This window comes from Triturus cristatus, chromosome 11, assembly GCF_964204655.1.
Source record: "Triturus cristatus chromosome 11, aTriCri1.1, whole genome shotgun sequence".
Taxonomy (NCBI): Eukaryota; Metazoa; Chordata; class Amphibia; order Caudata; family Salamandridae; genus Triturus; species Triturus cristatus.
The window spans coordinates 648,168,179-648,194,104 of NC_140594.1; positions in this window are offsets into that span (position 1 = coordinate 648,168,179).

Below are 25,926 nucleotides of genomic sequence, written 5' to 3' on the forward strand. Positions count from 1 at the left end.
ACCCTTACCTGACATATTGACCGAATTACTCACGAATAAATGGAGAGGGTCAGGTACTGATTTAATTAAAGAAATTCTAGAATTTCGAAACCAGTATATAGTTTTCGTATGCCCGGAACATGTTCCAGTTCCCACTATGGGAAGAAAAATGTATCACATAGATAGACAGAATCCCTTACGCGAAGTACACCCAATCAGAGGTGAAGATAATACCTTTAAACGCGTGTTTGTGTACACGCCTATAACTAAAATTGAATTATTGGAAATGAAGAAAGTAGTACCCAGCCATGACAAGGATCCAGCAGGTTTCCACCGTGAGATAAAAGACATGTTACTCATGGGAGAGTATACCTACCCCGACATTATGAAAATATTAAAAGTATTAATGCCTGCCGGTATTTACGAGAAACTCAAAGAAAAGGAATGGGAGGTGGGAGACCAAAAGATAGATTGGACAGCATTAGAAAACGAAGAAAAGGCCCGAGCTGCAGGATCAGGGCTTGGGGAAAAGACTACAGCACTACCAGGATTACTAGTGCAGGTACTGCCACGTTTATTAACTACGAAAAAGGAGGACTGGGGTGCAATCTCAGCCTGTAAACAAAAGCAAGATGAAGACACTAGTGATTTCTATTCCCGATTTGAAAAATGTTTTGGTATAAATAGTGGCATAAAAGCAAGTAGCGAGTCATATCCACATCTGTTTGTGACAAAATTAGTTGAAAATTCCCTACCGCAAGTTAAGAATAGAGTATTGAAATTTGAGAGTACCTGGCAAGGTAACACCCCGTCACAGATGTTACAGTTGTTACAATATCACCACAATAGAATTAGAGAAGAACAAGAACATGAACAAAGACGTATGAAAGACACGAAAATGAAAATGCTTGTGGCTCAGTCAGTTCCAGCTGATGGTCATAAAAAGGGTGATTCCGCAGGTCCGGCGAAAGGGACATGCAACTATTGTAAACAACAAGGTCATTATATAAACGATTGTGCAGTTCTGAAACATAATATCGCACGGGTAAAACCCAGGAAAGACCACGTCCACCTAGACAGGATCAGAACCAACAACAAATCCCTCAGCATGCACAATCTAGGCCAGCTCCGCAACAGGCAGCTCCACAACAGACCGTAGCAACATCACAGCAGCAGCCTATTGCTGCCACACAAGCAACGACACAACAGATGTACCAGTATGCACAAACTGATTATCCCGATTATCAGCGATACACATGAAATAGCCTAGAGAGGGAAGTTGGCTTACCCCTTATCGAGGTTCCTGTAGATCAAGAGGGACCTTATGTACATAGTGAACTATTAGGGGAAGACAGAAAGTTTTTACTTGATACAGGGGCAAGCAGAACAACTATACGACACAGTGAAGTTCCAGGGGCACCCCTCTCAGGCTCACAGAATATTTCCCTTGGATTCTCAGGAAAGCCTATCATTAATGAAGTATCGCAACCCCTACCACTTACGGTTGGTCCATTGACACGAACTACAGATTTATTGCTTACTAAATCATGTCCAGAAAACTTGTTAGGTATAAAAACATTGAAAGCTCTAGGAGCTATAATATGTTGTTCTCCGGAAGGAGTACGATTATTTTTACGTGACTTCAAAGGTCACTACGTGTCCAGAGACATGGATCACCGGCTGCAGAATTTACCTACACATTTATGGGCACAAGGCCCTACTGATGTTGGTTGCATGAACATTACACCATATCGAGTCACACTCAAAACAGGAGTGGTACTACCACGAATGCGACAATACAAGTTACCACCAGATGCTGTTGTGGCTTTACTGCAAATCATTGACGAGCTCATTGCACAAGGAGTGGTTGTGGAAACCGACTCCAATGTATGCAATTCCCCGATAATTCCGATTCTTAAAAGAACGGATCCAAAAGCATCACCAGTATATCGATTAGTTATTGATCTGCGCGAATTAAATAAATGTATTGTACCACAATACCCTGTGGTCCCAGATATCTCTTCATTGTTAACAGCTATTGATTCTGGAGCAACGTTCTTCACTGTAATTGATCTCAAGAATGCCTTCTTTAGCGTACCAATAGATCCGGAAAGTCAATATTTGTTCGGATTCAGTTTAAATGGACGAAGTTTTAAATTCACACGCGCACCTCAAGGATTCACAGAAAGCCCCAGCATCTATAGCCAAGCACTGAAACGAGAACTTGACAGTATCCACATGCCAGTTAACACTGCCCTGCTTCAATATGTCGATGATCTGCTGATCACCGCCCGAAGCGAACCTGAATGTGAAAAAGCGTCACTGACGGTTTTACAATTTCTGGCCGACAAGGGGCACAAGGTGTCCCCTTCTAAGCTGCAATTCTGTGTCCAGCAAGTTGTTTACCTTGGGCACTTGCTGTCCAAGGAGGGAAGACAGCTTACACCCGACCGCATCCAGTTAATTGCTAACATGCCACCACCTAAGACACAAAAGGAGGTGCGGGCTTTTATAGGTCTCACTTCATACTGTAGGCAGTGGATCCCTCAATATGCATTTCTAGCAAAACCACTCATTCAGCTGACAACACAGGAGGCAGCCACATCGACTGTCCTCCCTTGGACTCAAGAACATACGCAAACCTTTGAAAGCTTAAAGAAAGCTTTATGTCAAGCACCTGTTTTAGCAACACCATGTTACAGTAAGCCTTTTACACTATTTGTTACCGAACGCGAAGGTACTGCCTTGTCAGTACTCACTCAGGAACAAGCAGGATCACACAAACCATGTGCTTATTTTTCCAGTACATTAGATCCCGTAGCTCAGGCTCTTCCTGCGTGCCTGAAATCAGTGGCAGCAACAGCTTTAGCAATCGGACAAAGCGATGCCATAGTGTTAGGACATCAATTGACAGTACAAGTACCACACGCAGTAGAGGTTCTCTTGAACCGCACACAAACACAACACTTGACTATAGCAAGACTCACCGGTTATGAATTAACATTGTTTCAGCCACACATAGAAATCAGACGTTGTAATACATTAAATCCTGCCACACTTTTGCCAGTAAACGGAACAGATCCATTAGCACATGATTGTATTGAAGTCATTACTATCACGACGAAACCCAGAAAAGATTTGACAGATATCCCTTTATCAGATCCGGACCTGACATTGTATGTAGATGGTTCATGTATGAGAACAAGTACAGGAGAGTTAGTGGCCGCTTACGCAGTCACAACAGACACTGAAGTCATTGAAACAAATTGTATTAACACTCTGTCAGCTCAAGCAGCCGAGCTCATCGCTCTGACACAAGCCTGTATTCAAGCCAAAAATAAGAAAGTCAACATATACACAGATTCACGTTATGCATTCGGAGTCGTCCATGACTTCGGCGTACTGTGGCGAGAGAGAGGTTATTTAACTTCTCATGGTACCCACATCCAACACGGACCCCTCATTCAAGCTCTATTAGACGCGATTCATCTACCTACTGCAATATCGATTATGAAATGCAAGGCCCATACGAAAGTTACCGATATCATTTCCCAGGGTAACGACCTAGCTGACAGAACAGCTAAACAGACTGCTCAGAACCAGACTGCTCAGAACCAGACTCATACAACTGACACGACAAAGACAATAGTTCCGACACCAACACATTGCATGACAGTTAAGGATCCCGCCCTTGATGTAATTGACATACAGACACATGCTACACCAGAAGAAATAAAGAAATGGACTGAATTAGGAGGGATCCAAACGGATCAAGGATGGATGACGAAGGGAAAATCTATATGGTTTCTTCCCGATTCCATGGTTCAAGTCATCATTAACACAATACATAGTCCAGCGCACCTAGGAGAAAAAGCTATGCTAGACAGCATTCAACACATTTGGTTCAACAAACACTTGCGAGCAGCAGCCAAACAGAAAGTACGTACCTGTATGATATGTTGTCAGTTCAACCCAGGTAAAAGCATTCCCGTAGAGCAGGGTGGATTTCAACCTCCCGATCACCCTTTTGAAGTCCTCCAGATGGATTATATCCAGATGGAACGATGTCGAGGATTCAAATATGTTCTCGTAGTTGTCTGTGCTCTTTCCCGTTGGACAGAAGCCTACCCGGTTTCAGATTACACTGCCCCGACTACTGCCAAACAGCTAGTCCGAGAATTCTTCCCACGGTACGGTTTGCCACGTGTCGTGTACTCAGATAACGGCCAGCCATTCTCATCCGAACTAATGAAACACGTTTCACTTCTGTTAGGTTATCAATGGAAATTCCACTGTGTCCGACATCCCGAGGCAGCAGGTCTCGTGGAACGTCATAATCAAACTCTGAAAATCAGATTGTCCAAAGTATGTAGAGAAAAAGGTGTCGATTGGATAGTAGCCTTACCAGTTGCGCTCTTTTACATGAGAATGGTAGCACATTCTCGAACAGGGCTATCCCCGTATGAGGTGATCTTCGGTAGACCACCAAATATGTGGGGGACGCCTATACCTCGTAAAATCACTGATGTTGACTGTAATATGCTGACAGATTACCTGGCTTCCTTGATGTCTGCACTACAATCTTGTCGTTCACAGGTAGCTGCAGCTTTTCCCGATAACACTGAGGTGAAGCCCCATGACGTGGTTCCAGGTGACCTGGTTCTTGTGAGGAATTTCGACCGGAAGACCCAGCTGGAGCCTAGGTGGCAGTCGCCCAAGCTCGTCTTGCTGACAACAAGGACAGCCGTGAAGATTGAGGGACGTAAAGGGTGGTTGCACTCGAGCCATATCAAGAAATTTTATGGACTACCGTCCGATGTGAACACTCAGCCCTGCATTCCCTCACAGACAGACTCAAAGCTCCCCTTGGTTGAAAGGACGGAGAACGAACTCTATAAACTGAAACTAAGGTCTAGCAAGTCAGACAATTTGATTGTTTAAGTCCTCTCCAAGGTGAATCGGTTGAATTTGTCTCTGACATGTATCCTCTAGACCGAAATAGAGAGAGAAATAGACAGATACAGCTTAAAAAACATGCGTACTGTAAATCGCTTCGTAGTCACTGCATAATGACATTATTAATTTTGTTTTTTCTAAGTCTTCTGATCATCATTTCTAGTGTATTGCTACATATGTATTACCCTATTTCTAAGCGTGCTTACAATGCTACTGCTGAACTTTCTTTTAGCGAACTACCTCCGCATGAGTTGTCTTATAGATTTGCGCTGCGCAACAACACTTTTATTAGTCTGTTACATCATTCCCATCAGACCAGCAATGCTACCAATTGTTGGATATGTGGCCGACTCCCTCCCTATCAGAACTATAAGGGAGTTTTGCCTCTCTTTCCGTATCCGTTCACACACAATGGCTCCTGTGGAGCATGGTTTAGTTTGATCAATTCCCTAGATTCAGATTCAGTAGTTTATCAAAACAACTGGGTATGGGGAAACCTGAACCTAGTTTTGCTTAAAGTCTGCTACCCTAACAAGGAGGGACTTCCCAAAAGAACAGGAACTGATCTAGAAAATGAAGTATATGGATTAGGTAACTTTACACTTAACCTCATGATTCTGAATGTTGAATCCGAAGCTACACCAATCTTGCCCGCTATGTCAGTATTTCCAGTTAAAGGTGAATTATGTGTAAGAAAGAATGATTCCATACACCTGGGCCATAGTAAATGTACCACTGTGATAAAATTCAGTGATCAAGGCAAGTCTACATTCAGAGCTTCTCGTCATTCCTACTTCATATGTGGCCAGACTGCATATATACGTTTACCTCTAGATTGGGATGGTACCTGTTACATAGCATTCCTTCTGCCACCTGTTTTCCTAGCCCCTCCTGACTATCACAGAAATACCCATTTAGTACACAATAGACAGCAGAGAGATCTCCCGATTGTCGATTACACTGAAACGGCATGGGAGCAATACACAGATTTCAATAAAGGTTTCTTTCCCTATATAGGTACAGTCACTAATAGTAAACTGATACGTAGATTAACTAGAACTCTTGAAGCAGTAGTGAATGAGACTACTTCCGCCCTAGGCAACCTAACAGAGGAGCAGTCTGCGATGCGGATTGTTGTGCTTCAAAATCGTCTTGTCCTTGACGTCATTCTGGCCGATAGGGGCGGAGCTTGTAGGGTCATCGGATCAAGTTGCTGTGTTTTCATACCAGAAAACTCGCCGTCAGTATATAAAGCCATAACTCGCCTTCATAAGATTATAAGCCAGATACACCAGAGTCCAGGCACCTGGACTTGGTCCGGTTGGTTCTGGAGCGTGTTGTCAGCCTGGGGATGGAGGATTCTATCCTTCCTAGGTATTGGCTTTCTCATACTATTCAGTTGCTGCTTATGTCTACAATGTGGGCCAGCGATTTGTGGTCTGTGTGCCACATCGTGTATCCCGCCTTCAAGTTTTCGTTCAAGATCCCGGAAGAAGAAAGAAGAACAAATGATGCTATATGAACAGATTGATGGATTGATGAAGATCGATATCTCCTGAGGGTCCGTAGGGGACAAGGAGGGAATGAGGAAATATGAATTTTATGATCAGTTATGTCCCCTATCTTAGACCCCAACGGCTCCATGTGCATGTTACAAGTACATGTATGTTCCCTCCAGTTCCAGTTATGAAGACGCAAATACATGTGCGTCCACCGTCAACATGTCCTCTTTCCGATCCGCCATGAATGAGTCGGATATTCCGTTCCTAAGTATGAAAGGCCACCGACTTTATGTGGTTCACTCTCCACGTTTTACAGTTCAGGCGAGTAGGCCCTGAATTCTGCCATCAAGCCTTTTCCTGCTTTCTGCCTCTGAAAGCTCCAGTCCGAGCCCGCATCTGTATCCATGAACTTTGTCCTACTCCCTGCGCGGCTAACGGTGCCTGATCCGGCCTGTTGCCTGCCAAAAACTGTATTTCACCTTCAAGATTATCTGCTCCGCTCCTCATCCGATGCATTCCTGTCTAGTAGTTTAGGTAAACATTCTTCCAGCTACCGAGCAGGCCTCGCTGTCCTCATGCAAGTAATTCATAGCCCCTGTTACTATGGAGGATTCCTGCCCCCTCGCATCTCATGTAGACACTTAGACGCTTGTACACGCACTAACAGTCAGTATAGAATAGATTCCGTCCGAGAGACCTTTCCTTTTGGATAATACAGTTCTTTAAACATAAGATATTAGATATGATTTGGGATTAGGTTGACATGACCCCTCAGACTTCTGTCTCCACATGTAGAGCTAAATGTCAAGTCCCCTTCACCCTCTAGTTGCACGTCAATCACACGTCATGCGGCGGCGCACGCATCTCTGCCTAGTATTTCTGCTGACATTGCAGGATTCTCTTATGGATCCACCCACCTGTGACATCATGTTTAATGACGTTTCTAGTTACGCCTATATGTACGCCCTTTTTCATTACGTATGTGTATTATTATCTGTATTATCAGCTGTTACGCCTCCTGCATCTGTCTTAATGTAATGCTTTTCATATAAATATCCTTACTTGTCAATAATGTATTGCCTTCCCTTCCTGAACCCTCGTGGTGATGGAATTTGATGCCTATGGTTCGAACCATAATTCCTTGTAAGGAATAAAGCCTTTCAGAACCTCTAATACCACGGATTCTGCCTCTTATTTTTACTGAGTTATTCTTACTAGACTTTACCGCATAAAAAATAGTACAGGTAATTAAATATTTACCACATCACCCTGCCTACTAGTAGGAAGTTGGCTCTGGATATACTATACCAAAGTAAGGTATAGTGTGCTCAGAGTCTAGTGGATCCTCCGAGGTATATAAGAGGCTAAAGTAGATAATACCTTACTCTATTTTGTGGTAGTGTGGTTGAACAGTCAGCCTTATCTGGAGCGTAGTGTAAAGCATTTGTTGAACACACTCAATAAATTATAATACACACTGAAAGACTACATCTTATACAGACTACTAGCAGCAGATTCCTTACCTTTGAATTTCCCAGGCGTCAGGCTGTTTCCGTAAACTTTTGCTGAGTAATACCATTTGCGCGCGATGTCGGGTGGCTCCATTCATCTCCAATTGTTTGTATAAAGGTTATTTTGTTGTTTTATTTCTAGAACCAAGATTTACTTAATAGCAGGTAAGTTAAACTCTTCATACAATGTGACTTTTCAAAGTACAGTGAACACTGGCTTTGCAGGAACATTCAGATTACTTTTTCAATGGAGAAAACGAGTTGTAAACTGTTAAAGTGCTTGTAATTAATTTTCAATTACTGTTCTAGTTTGGTATGAAACACACTCTTAACACCGTTTAAACAACACAGGACATTTGTGAGCAGGTTAACTATTGTGTAGGCAATAGGTTACTTTTTGTGCATTACACTTGAAAGAATTTTTTGAGAAAACCCATAATTCTGTCCTATGGGGAAAACGAAGAGTTAAGTTTGCAAGCGAGTAAAACGGTTTTGGAGTTTTGGGGGGTACAACCATGGTTCCCCAAGGTTTGGGTTGGCACTCAAGGGTCACCACCAGCGGCACTAGGGCGGCCGGGTGCAAGGTGCCAATGTTAGCCAATGGGGCACCTTCGTTGGGCGCTGCTCATGAGTACGCCTCTCGGTCTCAGAAGCCAAGCTCCTAGTGTTAAGGTCAGGGTTAAAGGGGGTCCCAGGTTGGAACCAAGACCACACCACCAGCAGTGCTGGGGGTGCAGGGTGCAGGTGGTGTTGGGAGCCCAGTGCTTACCAATTGAGGATGTCTGTCACAGAAAATAACTGCAGGCTGGAGCCAGAAAACTGGATGAAGGGAACCAACAACTGGAGAATGAAGATGACATGTATATAAGATTTTGCCTGGGCTGCCTGCCGTTAAGATCCTTTACCACCTGGGTTCGTAATCACCACAACACTTCTGTGTGTCCTACCTGTGGCTTAGGGACCGAGACCAAGGTACATATACCCCCATGTACAAAGCAAGTGGATCAGACAAATCAGTTTAAATTTGGGAACCTGACATTATTGGATTGCTTATAGGATCCTAAAAAAGGATACATCAACTCCTATTTTTTCCATAAGTCACGTTTTTTTTTTTTTTTTAAAGAAACCTTTATTTGACTTCAAAAAGTTAGACATGTGCCTACAACCCCTTGGGCCGGCCACTGAGAGCATGAGACGTATCATTGTACCGTTATACAGATTGGTCAATCCGAGGATCCCGTCAGTCCATCAGCACTCCCAGTGAAGGCAGAAGCAGTAGTTAAGTGACAATATTAAATACGGTTTCTGTTTTCATTTAAAACTAATAAACATTATACACAAACAAGGCAATAGGCAGTGTGAATATCAGGACGCGCTCCCCGGGGTAGGAAATCAATGACCTGCTGCAGAGAAGGGAGGGGGGCCCGGGAACAGAGGAAAAATCAAACTGTAACCTACTCATAACCTAACAGATGAGGAATGGTCAGCTAGGGGGACAAAGGGACATCCAATACAATAGCCAGAGGAGGGGCACAGATGTTTCCGATAAGAATTCCACGGACCCCACACCCATGGGCGTCTGCAGGGGGGGGGGGGGGCAAGGAGGGGCGCTTGCCCCCCCCCCCCCTGGAGTGCTCCTCCTTGCCCCCCCTGCGGCCACCCATGCTTTTACGGACGCCTTTTGTCAGTAATTACGGGCCCTGCAGGGAGCAGAGGTGTTCCCTGCCAGAGACCTCAACTCCCTGATGGGGCGCCTCGCACTCCTCCTCGCAGCCCCTCCCACCCATTGTCATTCTGTCTGTGGCTGATTATCACAAACAGAATGACAATGGCCAGTTTGAGCTGCGCGCCACAAGCACGAGTGGTTAGGTCTGGACACAAAGACCTCCTTTTAACACTCTGTAGCTTGAGAGCAAGGGGTCTTCTGAATGAAGGTCTAGGGGGGAGTCGATGCATTATTGTCCCAAGTCTAAAATTGAGGTTGCAGCATAGCCCGGATTTCAGATCCCACTAAAAGGTACACAGACTCGTGTCAATAACATATTTATCTGCCAGTATGCACTCTATCATGTCTGGCAGGACGTCCCGACCCTGTGTTTCATTACCTCATATCCCCCTGCACCCCACTCCCCACGCTCACTGCCTCATATCCCTCTGCACCCCACTCCCCACGCTCACAGCCTCATATCCCCCTGTACCCCACTCCTCGTGCTCAGGGCCGGCTCTAGGCGGTGCGACCGGTGCCACCGCACCGGCTGTTGACTTCGTGTAGGGGGCCCTAATATGATGATTTTAAAAGCACCTGCTTCTTTCCTGGACTCCTGGAAATTTTCAGCCACCAATAAAAAGGTCTAAATGACTGCAGTGATTAATGCACTTCCTTAGAGAGAGAGAGGGAGGGAGAGATCAAAGTTTTGTGTAATGGAAGTTTCTACTCATCCTAAGGTAGCGCAGAGGGTTACTATGCTTGCTGTAAAGAACGTGCAGGTCACAAAGTGCATATAATGTAATGTAAATAGGTCAGTGGGTCACACTTTTGTCAGAGAGACCATATTGTTGATAACTCTTTATGAGTTAAAATCCTAATGTGGAACAGTGAGCAAGTAACTTATCAAAGATGCATGCAAACTGGGCTAGAGCGTTAGGATTTCCCCCCAGTTTTTCATTATCCTAATGTGGCAAAATGGGTTAATTTTGGTAGAAATCAATTCTTATTAATAAAGAGAACCCCCCATCCATGGTGCTAGGTTTTAAATTCTAGGTTTCTGATTCTCCTGACCAAGCCCTCTTAAACTATCCTGCCTACCTGTACGGATGACCTGTGACTCCTACACCTTCTTGTCCTCTCTCTTATGTAACATTTCCTATGCACTGATTTACACACTTATGATTGATTGTCTCTATGTAATCTGTGTGATGTAAAGTGTTCTGACACCTTACACTGATAAGAGCGGCGCTATAAAATGAATTAAATGCACCTGAGACTGATTGGTTATGGAGGCTTGAGGGGGGCTGTCAAAGGATGGTTATGAAGAACCTGTAGTGGAGGTGGTCATTGGGGGTGCCAAAAAGCATTGTCGCACTTGGCGCCACGAGCACTAAAGCCGGCCCTGCCTGCGCTCACTGCCTTATATCCCTCTGTAACCCACACCTCGCGCTAACTGCCATGACCTATCCCTCTGTACCCCACACCTTGCGCTAACTGCCACAACATATCCCTCTGTACCCCGCACCTTGTGCTCACTGCCACAACATATCCCTCTGTACCCCGCACCTTGTGCTCACTGCCACAACATATCCCTCTGTACCCCGCACTTCGCACTCACTGCCACATATGCCTCTGTATCCCACTCCTCACACTCACTGCCTGATCGCTCATTTTACCCTGCCATTCATCTTCTACGTGTTCTCTCCCCTTCCACTCGTTCTACCTCTGTTCACCCCTTTACTTCTTTTTGTACCTTACTTCTTTCTCAATATCTCTACTTCTTTTCCTCTTCAGTAACATCTGTGACACATCTCTGCACTTCCTTTATATCAACGCACCCCTCTACCTCACCTGTCTACCTCAGTCTTTATTATTCCCTCTCACTCAGCTGTCTCTACCTGTCTCTGACACACCTCTCCCTCTCTCTACCTGGCCCTCTCACGTTCTACGGCTGCGTTATTGTGCCCTCTCCATCTTTGATTTACCCGTCTCTGCTCCTGAATCTTTTTCTTCTACACCTCACTTCTTTGTCTACCCTTCACCCCTCGCTACCCTTCTGTTTGCCTCACTACGGTCTTTACCTGACCCACCTTCAGTGCCTCTTCCCATTTCGCCTCACTTCCTCACAGCGCTCTCCTAGCATGCATCTGTTTCTCCCCTCACCACCATGCCTGCCTCTACGCCGCCTTACCTTTCTAACCAGCCTAACTTTCTACCTTCCTGTTATTCCTGGTAGTGAATCTTTCATTTCACCCCTCCGGTTGTATTACCTAGGCATTCAAATTGAGTAGGTCATTGCTGTGCTCCCAACCAGACATCGAGACCCAGTCCCCTAGCCTCTCAACATGCCCAGATATAACAACAAGCTTTGGCATAGCCAATTGGTCTCGCCTTTGGGACCTGCTGCAGAACTAAATACTTATACTGCCGGCATCATACTTACCCAGCGCCAAGACGCCTTGGCAAAAGTGCGCTATATAAGTTCTTCAGTCAGTGAGTCAGTCATAAGGTCCCAAAGGCGAGACCTATTGGCTATGCCAATGCTTGTTTTTCTCAGGTTGGCCTGAACATTACCCGATCCTGATTGTCTGCCATTTTAGCCCCGCCCCTATTGATTAACATTAGCCACCCCCCTTCATTTGCCAGGTTCGCCCCCCCCCTTGGAAAAATTTCTGCGGACGCCCATGCCCACACCCCAGTCCATTTCCTAGGCTTGCCTCTCGCTACATACACCGTCTTTTCCCTAAACATGCACCAATCCATATTCTCCTTCCACACCGAGACCGTGGGCGACCTCTGGGAACCCCATAACTGTGCGATGTTGCGTTTAGCCACCATATTTCCCAAAGTCGCCCACTGCGTCTGCGCCACATTATAATCGTTCAGACCATTCGCCCCAAATCAGCGAAAGTTACGGTCTGCAACCCTGGTGGGACATAGACAGAAACGAGCGAGACGGTTCTGCCCTCCCATCGGCCTACAAGTGCAGCATACCGCCCTCTATCATCATGAATCACATCGTCTACCTCCAACGGGAGAGTGGTTCTAATCAAGATGCCCACCCCCCGCGAGCCAGAAGTGAACCCAGAATGAACAACGAGACGATATCCCCGCCTATTCATAGCATGGCAAGAATTCCCAATTAGATGCGTTTCCTGCAGAAAGACAATGTCTGGCGACAGCCGTTTCAAGAACTGCAGCACTACTCCACGTTTAATCCTATCCCCCAAGCCATTCACATTCCACAAAAGTACTCTCAATCCCCTACCCCCATCCCATCCCCCCCCCTCCCCCCCAGAGAACACGAACCCGACCACCAGTCGTATAGCGTTACATTGCCTTGTAGAACATTCAAACAGTCCCCAACTCCCCCCCCTCCCCACCAACATTTCCGTCACAACTCCCCCCTCCCTGCACCCCTGCGTGAGCCCGTGTAGCCCCCCCACTTGCAGTGTGCCTGTCGCCCTAACATTAACTAATCTACAAAAAGAAAACCCCAGAGGAGGAAAGAGCCTCACTGAGCACCCCACAACCCCCGGGCATTTAAGGATAAGGCACTGAATATAAACATCGAACCAGAATATGGAAGTGTCATCACAATGTTCAGTCACCGGGAACCAAAGTCTATTCCTGTCCAGCCAGGCCCACTCCGTTCTCCTCGGTCGGTCCCTCTCGACTTCGTCGCTGGGGCAGGGTATCAAGCCAATCTCCAACCTCCTCCGGCCGATCGAAAAAATGTGTCCGATCCTCAAACTCCACTCGCAACCTGGCCGGAAAGAGCATCGCATATTTCAGGTCCATGTCTCTCAGCCGCCGTTTAACACCCATGAACCCCCGTCGCTGCTTTTGGACCGATTGTGTAAAGTCCGGGTAGAAACTTATATTAGTGATCTCAAACTTCGTCGGCCCACTCACCCTCGAGGCCTGCAGGATAGAGTCTCTGTCCCTGAAATGAAAAATTCTGGCAATGAGGGGCCGTGGGGGAGCGCCCGGTTTCGGCTTCCCACCCGGAACTCTATGGGCCCGCTCGACCGCAAAGAATTTACTCAATCCCTTGGGTGCGAGATGGTTTATCACGAGGTCTTCCACGAAAAGGTCAGCCGCAGGGACCTCCGATTTCTCCGGTACCCCTATTATGCGCACATTATTCCGCCGAGCCCTACTTTCAAAATCCTCCAGCCGACGGACAGACAAATCATTTTTGCAGATTAAGGACCTCGGTTTGCAGGTCAGACACGTCCGTTGCCAGACTCGACGTTGTCAGACCCAAGGATTTGACCTTCTCATTCGTTTGTTAAAGGTCCGCTCTGACAAGTTTAACGTCGGTCAAAACCGTGTCCAATTTATGGGCCAAGGTGTCGAATTGCTGGCCGACTGCTGCTTTCATCTCATCGATGGCGCCCATGACGTCCTGCAATGTTAACTCCGTAGACGATCCCGGGCCATCCTTGGATCTCTCCGGTGACTTATGCAGGCCACCAGGGGATCCTTTTGGCTGGATATAGCGGTCCATGTTATTAGCTTGGGTATGAGCTCCCCGCCTAGTCGTCTTGGATGTTTGCTTGTCTCCGTCCAATCTAGCCGCCATTGTCTGATGGTCGCCAAGGTTGTCGTCCACCAACACGATTAGCAATCCTCGGAGAGCCGATCTAGGGAGCCTCGGCGATCACAAGAGGTGGTCCAGACTAGGGTCCAAGATCCAGGCAGGACACCCGATCTTCCCACTATCAATGTATGCTGACAATCCAGAGTCCCTCCATCGATTTCAGCGAGGAGACCCGAAAGTGAAAGTAGGGGGTGCGCACCGGCCCGGGTCCTGCAGGCCGTTGTTGTTCACTTTCTGCCCGGGCACCATGCCAACTCGAATCCGGGGCAATAAAAGAAATATGGAAAAAGAGCAATGGAGTAAAAATGAAGATAGAATGGAGAACCTAATTGATTTGAACAATTCAGTTTGCTGAAACGGCTGTGCAGTTTGATTAGAACCCAAATCGGTTCCGCTGAGTTTGTTGTTCACTCACCCCTGTGTGCCATACCCACCAACACTGCCTGTGGCATGGGTAAGTGACATCTCTAGCAGGCCTTACAGCCCTAAAGGCAGGGTGCACCATGTCCAGGTGAGGGAATAGCTGCAAGAGCAATATGCCCCTACAGTGTCTGAGCCATTCACAGACATTGTAAGTGCAATAAAGCCATTTTAAACACATGGGCTGGGAGTTTGTCAACACGAACTCCACAGCTCCATGATGGCTTTCCTGGAGTCTGGGAAGTTTGGTACTGAACTTTCCAGAACATTAAGCCCACACCTGGTACTGTAACTCTTTATACAGGTGTCGTGTGTTTTTTTGTCTGTACATTCACCGTCGTAACAGGCAGTTTTATGACATTATTCACTTTCTATGTTGTTCTCCAACCCTGAAGAAGTCAAGGGTCTTACAACCCACTGACGAAACACATGTTGGCTGGTTTTGCGCAGGAACACTGCATTAAAAATGAACCACACCTGTTAAGGACTACGTCGTCTTGATTTGTGAACTTCAAGAACAGTGTTTTACTGTCTTTTGTACTCTATTGCGTGTGCATAGGATTTGTTGTAATTTATCATTTCGGACCGCCTGGTCCTAGTTTTGGGAGTTTAAGGTTTTTTTCCCCCACCTGTAGCACCGCATTTATTCTTTCCCAAACTAGTACTTTTCATGCTATTTGGTTTAGCACAGCTGAGAATACCTGTGAGAATTAATACCCCCCCTTTTCAGCCTTAACAATAACCTTGTTGGATGCTGAGAAAGCCTTTAACAAGATAGAATATGACTACTTGTTTGATGTGCTCTGGAAATTTGGCCTTGGTGATGACTTAATCTCCAGAGTGAGATGGCTTTATGACTCCCCACCCCCCCTGAGCGCAGGTCAACTGTGAGGTCATTCTTTCTGACCCCTTCCTGGTCCTCTAGGTTCCCACCAGTGTTGCCCACTCTCCCCCCTGGTATTTCTCCTTGTGAAGGAGCCTTTAGCCACGTCCTTGCGCTGATCGGAACATAGGTATTCCCACTCCCAGAAGTCCCCCAAAACGATATTTATACGCAGAGGACATCTTACCTTTTCGCCTTACCCTCCTCCTTCCCTGCGGTGCTGGAGACAATGTTTTTGCAGCAATATCCAGCTACAAGGTGAACTGGGGAAAGAGCGAGGCCTTGCCGCTGTAACAGATCACCACATGCGCCGCCATCATCAGTTACCCATTCCAGTAAAAGAATTGCCATCTTAGGTATCGGCGCATTTTAGTTACGGGGGCTGGTGCGCCTGGTGGCGAATAACCTGGACCCACTTATGGAGCTAATGCGATTGGACATTGCAAAATGGTCCCAGCTGAATTTCTCACTCTGGAACAAACTCAAGCGATGAGAATGGTTACTCCTCCTCTATTGACGTATGTGCTAGGCATGCTCCACAACTAATACCCCTCTCAACCCTCCGTCAGATAACTAAGACCATTAAGGCCTTCATCTGGAGTTAAGCGAGACCACACTTGGCAATCCCGAAGCTTATCGCTCATGGATCAGCAGGTGGACTGGGCCTGCCTTCTGTGAAGCATTACTGTCTAGCCCTACATTTGGCATAAATGGCGCACATGCACTCCCAGGTCCAAGACCCCCCGTTATGGGTTGCGATCGAGCACAGACTCCTGGAGGCCTTGTTGGAACTATAGGCCCTCTATCTTCCAGGCCTTGCTGCAGCCGGCTCCTCCAACCCCGTGCTGAAAGCCATATAAGCCACCTGGATGTGATTTCACAAGCTATTTTCAGTGGACGCGCATCTCCATCACAAAGCTCCCCTCTGGACCAATACTGGTATTCGCATGGCGGGGGAGGACCATGCTTGATGGGGCCCCTGGCGCAGAGCTGGGATCCTGACTCTTATACATCTGATCTCCGGCAGCAAGCTCAAGTCGTTTGAGATGCTAGGAAACAAATTTGGCCTTTTGCATACTAAGCAGTATGCTGTATATAACTATTTAATTGCCTGTTGTGCAAATTGGGTCCCCAGCTCAGGACCATCCCCTGTTCTCCAGTGCGCTCTTACCTTAAAAATTGGAGTCAGTTTAAAATTGTGATGTCCGGATTCTGTAATGTCCGGATTCTGTAACCTCCTGTTTCGCCACATCTACTCCCAGCCACAATTGGCTAGCATCAGGACTATCTGACAGGCTTGCCTGCAAGTGAAATATGATGAGGAGAATTGAGCAGAAGGTTTGGAGCCCCTGGAACGTTGAGGGAGGCATGGATGAAGCTCAGCCTTTTTAACATCCTTCAGGGCTGGCGCTGGCCACTGGCAGGGCTTCGGGTTTTAGGGTTGCTCCCTCACAGTGCCTGCTGGCAAAGCAGCCGCAAACCCTGTGATATTGTTCATATCTTACTGGACTGTTCTGCCATTTGCCCCTTCTGGACAGCAGTTAGGTATACACTCCAGGAATCTATGTATTTGGCCTCGCCACTTCCAGACCCCCTAATTCTCCTCCATGACATATTGGATCTTTTCCAGCTGACCTGCCATGCCCGTCGTCTGCTCATCACTTCCTTAACAGCTGCCCATGATCTGTATTCTGCAACACTGGCATTCTCCACAATTGCTGTTGAATGAAAATGGCTTGCAGATATGTACAAAATTGAACTGCCTCCTACGAAAAGGTCATTTACAATTTAATGGACAAAGCAAATATTTTTCTTCTCACATTGTCCCTTTTTCTGCAAGATGCCCCCTCTCCCCCCCCCCCCCCCCCCCCCCCCCCCCGCCTAATTTGCAGTAATCCTTGATTTTTCTTCATCAGGATCATTGCTCCCCGGCCCCCCCCCCTTTTTTTTTTTACAGCAGAAGAGCCCAATAATTACTTGACTATCTTCAACGTTCGAGTAGATAACAGCAAAAGATGTTGAATTTGAGTTCTGGGCTGCCCCTCTGGATTTACTAGGAGACAATGCTATTTAATAGCCATCAATTCTAGAGCTTAATCTGATATTTTACCTATACCTGCAAATTTCACATGGTGGAATGCTTTTGTTAACGAAGAGGAACAATACAATAGTTACATGGTGTTATAAGTTGTGTTTATGCTATAGCACTGCCCATGATTGGCTTTTGAGTGATTGTGGCACACAGAAGGTAGTTAGTGTGTAAGTTAGCCTGGCCTAGTCTGGTCCGAGAATGAGGATGGTCTTTTACTAGATTGCTGCATCCTGCATAATCACCTGCGATTGTTTCTGTACTTTGAGTCTGGCTTGCACTGTATGCATTAGGTTTTTCTTTGGATGGAGTTAAAGGTGGGTGTTCGTGATGTAAGGGTACAAATATCAATGTAACCGTGAGACAGCTTGCAGAAATGAAATCTTTATGTACCAAAACAGTATGAATTTTTCTATCCCAAAATGTGCATCTATCTTTACATCTCTTTCCACGTTAGAATGTGTGAAATTACACATGGGGATGTCCTTCATGGTTCTTTCTTTTGCAGCTTCTTCGCATGCAGGAGATGATCATGAGAATGCAAGCCCAGATGCATGTCCAGATGCATGGCGGTGAAGGGGATAGTGGCGCGGGGCATGGCCATCATGTGTAAAGATCCAGGTGAGTCTTTGCAACATCATTGGAGGTAGAAACTTTACTGTCCTAGAGAAAGATCATTCAGAACCATTCCCTTGCTCAAGGAATACATTCCCATTCAACTTGGTAGGCATCTCTTATTTGAGAGTGGCCGCAATAATGCACTGAATAACTTTTTATTGTTGGTCTTTTTTCTGTTGTATGTTTATTCTTGTGGTATAGTCCCTGAATGGAAAGGCCGGTCTAACATTTGCTCAAGATTCATTATGATGATGCCGCCATCCAGAGCTATCTTTGTCCTTGATCTGTAATTTTTTCTATCCCCATGTTTTTCAAACCAGTACTGAACTTGGAGCAGGCGTTCACATTGAACTCATGTTTAGGAAAAATGCAAATAGCTTAAGATAACTGTCTACAATTAATCTGAAGACACAATTTTGATAAGACAAAATATACCTGAAATGAGTCAATCGATTTTGAAAGGCAAAGAGGCCAGTATAACATAATTAGGGTCAATACATCCGGATTACGATTTAATCAAAGGTTCAAGCAATAACAAAAATGCTTCAGCAAATAATGTATAGTAGCCCCAAATTGAAGATCATAACTATAGTAGAAATAGGGGACAAAAGTAGTGACGGTCAATGGTACAATGGTATTTACAAGACATATTGGCATGTGATGTAACATAACACTGGGCAGTTGGTGTTGATGGCGTTTCGACCCTTTGCTGGATGTGGGGGTCTCTTAAGGACTGATGATAACCTGGGGGCTCATATGAGCAGGGTTAGCTATGTGGGTAGCATATTTATAGGTGTATGTGTATGTGAACAGCTAAAAATACATACTGGGAGTCTTCTTTGATAGAGTCTGAGTGCAGATTGTAGCTCCAGGACTCCACGAGGCTGCAAGTGGGCGGCTGATAGATAAGCCTGTGTGGGGAAATGTACATGTCACTTGAGGATTGTATTGGTAAGGTGTGTTTTATGTAGGAATATAGCCGCTTACCTGGAGGTTAGCAAAAATGCAATGGTTAGCATTCACCACTGTGCAAAGGGATAAAACAAATTATTATACTCACTGGACTGACCCCACAATTATAATAAAAAAAGGGTTCAGGATGGAAAACAGTAACTCCCTCCCCCCCCCCCCCCAGCAAAGCATGCTTCCAGGACTAAGGCCTCAACTTCAATTTTGGACCTCGAAACCTAGAACGGTCATAATGCCACAGCCATAAAAGTCTGCTCTCCGCACACAAGCCAAAGATCATCCCCAAGTAATCAACCTCCAAAGTTATCTCAACTTGAATCCAAGAAACGGCCTGAGAAAGAACACCATTCTTTGATCGAAGAACCACCTTGTAAGAAAGCTTGACCTCATACTTTGATGCCATCCATAAAGCCCAAAAACTACCATCAACTCTGGAGTAGTGTCAACATGAGAATAATTTAGACAGATTTGGTGCCAAAATATTTTTCAACACCCAAAAGATCCTAGATTAGGGGTTAGGACTCGACTTAAAGGTAGGAAGGGATTGATGTCCCTTAAACAATAACGTCGTATGTGTTCTATAGGTCACCGCATTCCACGTTGTGGCCTCGCCTCCACACACCTCACAATCACTCCATAAAAAATAAGATTGCATTTCATTAAGCCATTTCTGGATTAAGAAAGTGGCCACAATTGAAATCACTCCACCCCCACAAACACATCTACTTCACCATTCACTCGCCTATTCAGATAGAGCGATCTATTTAGTCTCACCTCCTTCATCAAGTGCCATGCACCCTAGAACAGAAGGTATGGTATGTTGATGCTTATATGGTTGCTTTCATGATCAAGCGTTACAGCTATACCTTTTGAAGACTTGACCACAAAACAACTAAAGTGCAATGTCTCCCGCCAGATAGAAAAGGATTTCCTCATAGTGACACACTGTAAAAAATTGGATTATGGGTTTTGGGGGTGGGGGAGGGTCCTCTCGAACAGCAACCACAATTCTTCTCCGGGTGAAGTCAGAAGCAAACACTAAATTAACCTGTCCTCAACCCTTCGGTAAATTGGCACAGAGCAGTTAAGCTTAACTCAGAGGCAGTGTGTAAAGTATCTGTGCAACATTTCAAACATTAACAAATATTAACACAGTGAAAACACACCACAGTTTAGACACATACAGTTAGTTTTTAATGAACAAATAAAGCCCAAAACGACAACTCCAATTAGTACAACCGGAGCTACTCCATTTTAAAGATTTTAGTGAAAATAGAGCCAAAAGGCGTAAAGCGCAAACTGTGTATATTTTGTCGTTTTGGACCGGGACAAAGTCATAAGTTCAGGCCAAACGTGATGGAGTACGGCCGGCTAAAGGGAACAAGCCAAGCCTGCTGAACTAAGTACGTTAAACCCTGGTTTGCATTGCGAGGATCTGCTTCGTAGATCCATCGGGCAGCCTTTGCAGTGCATCGAGGCTGCGGTCGTCCTACGTCATCGTCTGGGATCCCGTATATCAGGGCTTGCAATGAGTAGTCCAGAGTCAAGGATATGCCTCACAGTCAGAGCGATGCGTCTGTTCCGAGGAGCTGTGATGCGGAGTCCTGCGTCGTTGAGGCTTCTGTCAACGAGGGATATGCCGAGGATGCGTTGCACGGTGGCAGATCCGATGCGGGAACGGACTGCAGTGCAATGTGGATCTTAACGATGGTTGTAACCCATGCAGTAGCTGCGATGCATCTGTTCTGCTTCGGGTTGTTACTGCGTCTGTTCTGCTGGATCTACAAAGGCTGGCAGAACAACTGAGGACCACTTGTAAGGCTCAAATGTACCCATTTCCGATCATGTCTTCGTTAGTATATGCCTTTAGTTCCGGTGCTGGGTCAACTGATTTATCCCAGGACCGGAACTAAAGGCATAAATTGAAGATGTGATTGGAATTGGTAACTTTAGAGCCTTGAAAAAGCCCCAGGCTAAATAGCCTCCCAGGGGGCAAAACGTGTGTGGGCTGTTTGCAAATGTTTATCTATACAGCAATTGGAATATTGAATCTTTAAGAGAAATGGAACCAAATGTCTAACAATAAAGGAGCTCATGAAAGATAGGAAAAATATTGAAAAGACGTTGACTTGGTTTACTTTAAAAAGGACATCTTAAATAGTCTCTCTCAATATATATATTTGTTCATTTAAGATGTCAAAATATACAGATACAGGGAAGGCCATAGATGAACTTCAGCAACAAAAGTCCTCTTTCCTGCAAAAACCTCAGCCTGCCCCAAAAGCCAGCACAGGCAGTTCACTATAGTCCATCAACTTTAGGAGACCTTTCATGCCTATGGTCTCCAGTTCTAGGAAGGCCGGAACTCTTGGAGATTGATTGGAGGTAATTGCCACACAAGATTCGAAGATCCCATGGAAAAGGCAGCTCTGCAACCAATGACCTCTTGTGTATTCCTCCTGAATATGTATCTCCTATAGGGAAAGATTGAGGTTTTTTTTCACTAACAATGGAAGAGCATAACCTCAAATCTTTGGGTTCTGTCTACCTTTCTCTGCCATCACTCTTGTAAATTTTACACCTGCCATTCCAGTCACCCAACAGGCTCAAACCAATCTCTTAAGGGAAACTTGCACTCCGGTTGGAAGAGGTCAAGGCCTTACTCAACAGCCTTGAAGTAGAAACCGTGATTATACACAGCAGGGATAAGAGGTGAAGGGTAGGGGGTCCCTGCAGGGCAGGCTTTAGGGCAGTGCGACTGGTGCGGCCGCACCGGGCGCTGACCTGTGGCGGGGGCACACTGACCTCAGGGGGGTGCTGTGTTTAGCAATATCTTATGATGGGAGAAATGAGGGGCACTTTTGCAGGTGGTAGGGAGAGAATCAGAGGAGACAGACATGAGACATGGGGGCGCCAAAAGTGATTGTCGCACCAGGCGCCACCAGCGCTCAAGCTGGCCCTGGGTCCCTGTATTTACCTCTTTCCAAAGAGGGACAGAAGTTTGTACCTCATCCTTGACTTGCGGGCACCCAACCAGTATATATTACTTTCAACACTTCAAAATAACAACCATTCTGGACGTCATTCCACTAATGTGAATGTTAGATTCAATGTCCGGCTCTGACCTAACACCAGTTCCTAAGGTTTGCGGTAAGTGGAACACATTACCAATTTAAAGTCCTCCCTTTCTGAGTGACTACAGCCCATAAGTGTTAGGCAAATGTTTAGTTGCTCTAGCAGCACATTCTGTCTGTGTAACATCCAAATTTGTGCATACCCGTGTCTGGGCAATTTAATGGTTAAAGGGGCAAATCTCGCATCATCATTCCGTCATCGGTGTCAAAACATCTAACTTTTGTCCTAAAAAGACCCAAATGTTCTCGGGCAACTATCAGTCAGTAGCATGCACGGCTTATCCTAACAAGAAATTAAGGATTTTATTTCAGCCGTCACTTCCCCTTTATAAGATGTCAGGTCCTCTGACCATGAGAACAATGATAAAACTGTTAGGAATGATACCGTCTTGAAATGATTGGCTTGCCTGTTCCCATCGGAGCTGGGTCTAGACTGTTTTGCATATGGCTGGGTCCAAACTGAGGCATCACAGTGTGCTAAATAACAATGGACTGAGATGTGGCCCGAGTAATTGCCTATGGCTGAGATTAATTCAAGCATTCCATATATCACTTTTTTATATACTTTAGTGTGTCGTCCGCAGTGGGACGGGTATGCCCAGACGTGGGTTCCGTGCATCTGTCACAGGCTGATGAGCCCTAACTAGGTCGAAACCGGTCCTAGGTTGCTTCTGTTCCGGTTCAGGGAGGACCTAGCATGGCAGTTTGTGTGGACTGTTCCCACTGGGGCAGGGTCAAGACTGATTTGCATATGGCTGGGTCCAAACTGAGGTGGCATTGTGTGCAAAATAATAACGATAGACTGGGATTTGGGCCGAGTAATTGCCAGTGGTTGCAAGTAATGCAAGCATGCCATCCATCACTTTTTTGTATACTTTTGAACTGATTGGTGGCAGATGTGTAGTTGCACTTGGGTTCTTTACAGAAATGGCTTGTTAGGCAAGGGTCCCAATTAATTTTACCCCATAGGCTATAGTATTTTGGGGAAGCCTCATGTTCTGCACATACTGTGTGGTGGAACACAAAACTTGCTGCAATGCAGATAGGTTTTCGACCCGCAGGTGACCAGCAACAAAGACATCTGGGGTTTTTTTTGTAAATGATTTTTATTGATTTTGATAAGGTAACATCATAAACATCTGCATGACAATTCAATCTAGCATTAACATTGCAAAATAACAGTAAATTGAATGGGGTAGGCGGGATACAGGGAAGCACTCAGCTAGGAAGCATTAAAGTCCACTTTGTTGGCCGGTTTGCCGCTTCACTCGGCAGCGTGGCATAGTTATAAGCAGTCAAATTAAAGCAGGATGACCAAAAACACAGACATATCTGTTAAGGGCTTGAGGGCCCACATTAACAGCCTCCCTGTTCAAATGTTCCTACAGGAAAGTCTCCTATAAATCAAAGGCCTACAAAAGCAAAATACCAAAACTTGGAATCCAGGTACCCACATCCATGGGCTTTGGCTAATACCCTGAGGCTAGTTCTGTTAGGGATATTTGCTAATGCTTTTTTTTTTTTTTTTTTTTTTTTTTTTTTTTTAATTTTCTACAAACCTTTATTCAGCGGGAAGAAACAACACACAGCTTTTATGCCTACAACCATCATGTGGCCGGCAGCGGAGTATTACAAATGAAAGATGGCCATGTACACAGCTGTCCGCCTACAACCCGCTTAGGGCCGGCAGCGTAATAAGAATCTTTGACATATGTGATGGCTGTTAAGGGGATGGCAGTAGTCTGTGTTTCGCGTAGCCTGTATTTAATCAGTGAACATAGGAACATGTGTAACGTGTCTTTGATAAATAATGCATCATAGTCCAGTGGTAGACCCATAGGTGTCGAGAGCGCTATGTACTGGAAACACATCACCCGCCACCCCTACACAACAGATGAGTGGGCTGTGTTCGCACCTGGCCAACCCGTCAGTCTCCCACTAGAGCGGCAGTACACCAGGCATGAGTGAGATAAACGGTCGACCTGCCCCCAGCGGAACATCCCTTCGAGCCCTTCACCGTAGTGGAAGTAGTAGGTTTGGGTCTGAGCAATAAACTACATGGGGCCATGTCACGTCTGTGGATGTGATAACAGATAGGTTGTGAGAGGGCTCCAAATATCTACCGGTCTGGATGCTGAGGGCAATAGTTCTGCATATCTAAGCAGGGTATCCTGGCAGTGTACCATGTCTTTGATCCAATCTTTGAATTTAGGGGCTCTGCCTCTCCCCCACCTACAAGCGATAAGTCTCTTCGCTATAAGAAGAGCGGTTGTGGTGAACCTGCGAACCGGTCTCTTGACGTTTTTGGTGTAGCCTAGAAGTGCCTGTGTTGGAGTCGTAGGGATATCAATCATTTCCGAGATGCCAGCGTATACCTTACGCCAATAGTCGGCGATTTCCTGGCAGTTCCAAGCCATGTGCAAAAAATCCGCCGCAGGTGAGCGGCAGCGCCAACAGAAATCATCCTCCCGCAGGCCCACCCTATACATGTGGGCGGGAGTACAATACAGCCGATGTAGAAACTTGTAGTGAATAATCCTGAATCTACTGCTGGAGGAGATCTGCTCAGTCTGTAGGCAGCAAAAGCTCCAGAGGTAGTCTTCAATGGGTACCCCTAGTTCTGCTTCCCACTTTGTGCGTGCCTTGCAGGGTTCTAGGTCTGGTGTATCGCGTAATGTGTGATAGAGCTTGGAGACTGCGTGTGCTGGAGTGGTAGCCTGTAGCAATTGGTGTACAGGGTCTAAAGTAGGTGGTTCATCTGGAAATCCCTCCGTAAGTGCACGAATACCACTGCGGAGTCGAATGTAGAGAAATGTGTCCATTGGGGTAGGTGTGCTGTCGGCTAAGATATGTGTCAGCGAGCAAAACTGTCCGTCTTTATAGAGATCGCCCCAGGTCTTAATGTGAAGTTTGTCTATAAATTTCTGAAATAATCGTTCCTGTAGGACGGGTAACATAGGATGGTACGCCAGGGGGAGTAGTGGGGAATATATGAAGGACGTGCGGAGTGTTTTTGCGATATGCCGCCATGCTAGGACTGAAGAGGAAACCGTGGTATGGTGTGCGCACCTTGTCTCTGGTGCACTAAATATGGCACCTTCCAATGGGATGGGATCCGCCAGCCAATGTTCTACCGCTATCTGTGGCATGAAGGGGGTGGGGTGGAACCAATGATAGACATAGTGCGCCTGAGCGCTATAATAGTAGAGCTCAAACTCTGGTAAATCAAATCCACCTTGCGCGAATGGGCGAGTTAAGACGTCCCAGCTCAGACGCGGTCGTCTCCCCCCCCAGACTAGACGAATAAGCTCTGAGCGCAAGCGTTGGAAGAAAGATTTGCCCGGATAATATGGGATATTTAAGAAGAGGTAGAGGAGTTTGGGAAGTACCACCATCTTAATGAGCGAGGCACGACCCGCAAAAGAAAGCGGCAGCGTGATCCATCTGGTCACACAAGTCTGAATATGTTCGAATGTGCGGCCGTAATTCATTCGCATCAATTCTTCCCGATCCCGAGAGAGCAGTATGCCTAAATATCGTACCTCATCGTC